This window comes from Gekko japonicus, unplaced genomic scaffold (genome assembly GCF_001447785.1).
Source record: "Gekko japonicus isolate JY-2015 unplaced genomic scaffold, Gekko_japonicus_V1.1 scaffold49, whole genome shotgun sequence".
Classification (NCBI taxonomy): domain Eukaryota; kingdom Metazoa; phylum Chordata; class Lepidosauria; order Squamata; family Gekkonidae; genus Gekko; species Gekko japonicus.
In genome coordinates this window covers 2,444,564-2,449,623 of record NW_015173674.1, presented here as the reverse complement: position 1 = coordinate 2,449,623, position 5,060 = coordinate 2,444,564, and positions in this window count along the sequence as shown.

Below are 5,060 nucleotides of genomic sequence, written 5' to 3'. Positions count from 1 at the left end.
GGGGGGGGGAGAAGGTAGTGCTTGAGGAAGGGTTAAGGCCCTTGGCTTCCCCTACACGTTGCCTATAAAAAGGCTGCAGCATATGCAGCGCAACAGTCATTTCTCTCCTTTTTTTCGGGGTGGGGGTGTTCCTCCTTGGATCAGACAAGCAGTAGATTCCAGCAGCTGGAGAAGGTAGTGCTTGAGGAAGGGTTAAGGCCCTTGGCTTCCCCTACACGTTGCCTATAAAAAGGCTGCAGCATATGCAGCGCAACAGTCATTTCTCTCCTTTTTTTCGGGGTGGGGGTGTTCCTCCTTGGATCAGACAAGCAGTAGATTCCAGCAGCCAGTGAGAACCATGCGGAAAGTATGCCTCTCTTTCCCCCCCCCTGGAGTAAACAATGACTGTTACCAAATAAGGAATTTGCAGACAGCCGGGCCGGCAGTCAAGCCTCTCCTACTCAGACCGTTTGAAGGAGTAAGGACAGGGCACTGGGGCCAGCCAGAGGAGCATTTGACACTGATGTGAGCAGGATCTCCCCCCCCCCCCAGAAGTGTGCAGTGGTCCGTGTCTTGCAGTAGTTAGTCATCATGGAGCTGAGTAGAACAGAGGCGACTTCATCCTGAGTGGGGCCTGGCGCGAGAGCAAGTGCTCCGGCACTGTCTGGGAACACCCCCGTCACCAGGCTGAGAAGCCCAGCTTTTGTAAGGGGTGTGTGTGTGCGATATCACCACCACACTTGCTTTTAGAAGAAGAAATCAGCCAGAAAGAAGCTGGAAGGGTCAGATGTCTTCAGGAGGCCTGGGAATGGTTTAAACCTGCCCCAACGTGACCCCAAGCACAACATGTGCCACTATGAGGAAGGGAACCACTAAGTTTATTAAGAGAAGGACAGCACAGCAGGTACACTGATCAGGCGGGGGAAAGGAAATGGGAGGGGCTCAGTGCTAAAAATTAAGGCAGACAATAAGGTGGTTAGGTGACAAAGGAGTTGAAAGGATTCCCCGAAGGAAGACTGACACTCTCTCTGTCTCTCTCTCTCTCTTTCTCTCTCTCTCTCTCTCTCTGTGCGACTTAGGGCAGCTTATGATGCTAGCAAAAGAACAAAACTAAAATATATAGGATGCATCATAAACAACACAACTACTGGATCACAAAAGAAAACAGCACTATTCAAACAAGGCGAGATGCACAATAAACAGCGCAATAAACTAACCTTTATAACAAGGCCTTTCCAAACAATTTTGTGCTGTGTGTTTTGCAAAAGGGTTAGCCACCTGGAACTCCTCTGCAGGTCATTCCACCAAGTGGGAGCTGCCAAAGGCCACCAGATCGTCTGATGGGGGAGCGGGCTTCACGCGCGAGAGGCTGCACATGGGGCAGAGGCCTCGGGCTCCCAGGGGCGAATCTAGCTGCCCCTGAAGTGAGGGGCTTCTGCTTGACGGCTGCAGAAGAGGCTGTTCCACTGTGCTGAAGCCACAACCGGAGTGGCTGTGTGCCCCCCCCCGCAGCCTCCTGTTCTCTCCATCAGAGTGGTGGCTCACAGGCTGGATTCCGGCCCCCCATACAGGGCCGCTTCCCCGCGGCGTGCCTCCGGCCCCCAGGCCTTTTTCTTAACCCCCCCCCCCATACAGGGCCGCTTCTGTGGGTGTGGTTGGAGGGGAGTTGTCAGCCAGAGGTGCAGAGCGTGGGGCAGAGAGGAAGAGGAGGGGACTGGGTGGAGGAGAGACTGGCCCCTGTTAGTCCAAGGGGTGTGTGTGTGTGTGTGTGAGTGTGAGGGAAAAGAGACGCCTCCGTCACAGTGGCTTATGTGGAGATGAGATGCAATTTGACTGCGTGTTGAGGAACGGGGCAGTTCTCTGCCCGGTTTCTGAGGTCTGAATGCATAAGGCAGAGGTTAAATGTGGTGGTGGTGGGATCTACCTGGCATGAGGTTGCCCCGGGGGGGGGATGTTGAGTTGCAGCAGAATGTGACCCTGTTGTTGTCACAGAGGGGGGGGCCACCACCGCCACCGTCTTCTCTCCCGGAGGAGAGACCAGCATCCGGGTGTGGCTGGAGAGGGGCTCACGGTTGGCCATGGCGTGCAGTTCTGGCGCGGGGGTTCTTGGATGTCTGGTCATGTAAGGATCGACTCCAGTGGTTCCGGAGAAACCTTTTGCCCAGCTGAACGTGGGTCTGAACAGCTAAGGAAAGAAGGAAGGAAGCAGAGTGGCGGATGGATGGGTCTGAACCATTTCTCTGCTGCCTTCCCAGCGAACGCAGGGTCCCCGAGGCTCTGAGCGTTAAAACAGCATTTAAACTACAAACATTATATTCTGCCCTCCCTGGCGGTGCTTCCTTTCTCCCTGACGGGGATACAAAGCGGCTTATGTCCTCCTCCCCTTTTTATCCTCACAACATCCCTGTGAGGTAGGTCTGACTGTAACTGGGCCAAAGTCAACCAGCAGCCTCCTGTGGCAGAGGAGGGGGATTGAACCTAGACCGCCTCTTTTCCCCCCCCCCCCGTGCCGGGCATTCCAGCCACTGCCCTGCAGAGGAGCTGATGGCTCGGAGAAACGGTTAGCCAGCCAGCCTGCCCCCCCGCCCTCCCCCCCGTGCTTTCCCACAGAGGGGATGGCTTCCACCCTCCCTGCCTGTGCTCCTGGCTTCTTGTGGGGAGGGGGTTGCGTGGGCCAGGATGTTCTGATTCCTTTCATGCCTGGCACAGCCACTCCCACAATCATCTCCAAGTCAGTGGCCAATTTTGAGACTCACAGTTTTATTCGTAGACGAGTTGTTCCTGCCACGTGGGTGGGGTGTTCTGGAAACAGCCTGGCCCAGGATTCCCCAGTTCCCTTTCCTTTAGGGCACACAATAACTCCCCTCCTCGTGAAGCTGGTGGCCAGTTTCGGGGCTCCTGGCTTTCGTGTTATGCCTGCCACCCACCACTACAGCTTCTGAGGCTAACCGCCAAGGTAGCAGGGATCGCGGGGCAGGGGGAAGGACTATATAGGCCAGGCGGGATATTCCGACTCCTCCTGTGTTTGGCACGGCAACTGCCACACTCATCCTCGGGCCCAGGGCCGATTTTGAGGCACCTGGCTTTATTTTCTAAGGAGTTATGCCTGCCATGGAAGGACGGCATCTTTTTTTTATTATGGATTTTCTCTAGCCCACCTTCTCACTGAAAAGGTGGATTATACCCTAATGTAGAACGATTCAGTCAAAAAGCATGATATCAGGAAATAGCTAATAGTGTAATAGGACTAGGATTACAAAAATTAGGGGGGGAAATGAGTGCAGTAGTACCTTGGAGACCAACAGAATTTTCAGAGGGTAGGCTTTCCTGAGGTACAAATGCTCAACATGAGATTCTTTGTCAAATGCAAATGAGAACCAAGATCCACCAGTCCTTATATGCCGATGAAAAGGGTGTTACAAGAGAGGGTATCATGTCCTTGGAGTCAGGATGCAGAGGTACAATATGCAAAAGGTGGATTGGGTTTTGATTAGACCAAGGAAGATGTGCATAGAGGTGGGAGATGCAGAAAATTAGAGTCTGTAATGAGTTAGGAATCCTATGTCCCTATTTGGCCCTGGGAAACTCCATTCTCCTGCACTTGTTGATGAATTCATGTTCTGCCATCTCACATTGTGGCCTCCCTTTGAAGCTTTTCTGAAGTTCTGGCCCCATCAAAGAGGAACTGCTGCCAGTCAGGGCTGCTGCGCTCCCCCCCCCCCCCCCGCAACTTTTGTGGCCTGACACTGGCAGCAGGGAAATTTTCAGGGGAGAATCGCCTTGGAAGCTTTTCTGACACCCAATAACAGTGCGGTCTGTTTAGCATATTCGCTTTGACTGTAAAGTATACTTTTTAAAGTACCCCCCCCCCCGCCCAAGGGCCGGGGCAGCCTTAGAGTAGCTAGGAAGGACTGCCCCTTTGACTGGGTGCTTGCCGGGATGGGTGGGCGACTTGATGCCTGAGAAGGCCTCCCCCTGGGGTCTAGCAGCCTCTCCGTGTCTCCCGGCAGCCCCTTCTGACCCCGGGACAGGCCATGCCTGGTGTTGTGGAGGAATAGCTGTGGCGAAGGAAAAGGATGGAATCATACACACACACACACACCCTCTGCTACTCCAGGGTTCAGCCTCTGGCGTCCACAGGAAGTGGTGGCGGCTACAAGCATGGATGGCTTCAAGAGGGAATTAGATAAGCATATGGAGCAGAGGTCCATCAGTGGCTATTAGCCACAAGGGATAGATAGGGACTCTGGGGCAAGTGATGCTCTGTCTTCTTGGTGCTTGGGGGGGGTCAACAGTGGGAGGGCTTCTAATGTCCTGGCCCCGCTGCTGGACCTCCTGTGGGCAACTGGTATTTCTGGCCACTGTGTGATACAGAGTGTTGGGCTGGATGGGCTTTTGGCCTGATCCAACATTGGCGTCTCTTATGTTCTTATGTTGTAATAAAGGAAGATCCAAGCCCCCCAGTTTCACTGGCCTGTGTAATATATTACAGTTTATTCTTGATTTTCCCCCCCTCCCATAAAAAGCTTGTCAGGGACTTTTGCCAAGTTTGGAGCTCTTTTTTAGTGATGAAAATTGGTAGCGCCCGGAAGAGGAAGAGAAACTTTGGGAATATAAAGCTTTTAACAAGATGCAATCTGTCCGGTAAGGTCAGCTTGAGGGAGTTCCAGTTATTGATATCAGCCTTGATTCTTAGGTGTAGCACTTTGTAATTGAATTTGCACAGATCATTTAAATTTATTGGTATCATCACACCCAAATGTCTCCAGGCTTCCTGAACCCATTTGAAGGAGTAGAGTTTTTGAAGCGCCTTTGCCGTCTCTTGCTTGATGTATATGGGGTAAACTTCTGATTTGCTGTAATTGATTTGTAGACCTGAGATCCTACCGAAGTTTTGTAGAGTGAGGAGTATGAATTGGATGGACTTAAATGGGTTGGAGATGTATAACGTGAGATCGTCCGCGTACAAATTTATTTTATGTTCAAGTTCTTTAATGGTTATTCCAGCAAAACTCTCCATGTGGTGTTTTGCTGCTAATGGTTCCATTGCAAGAGCGAATATCAATGGTGATAATGGACAC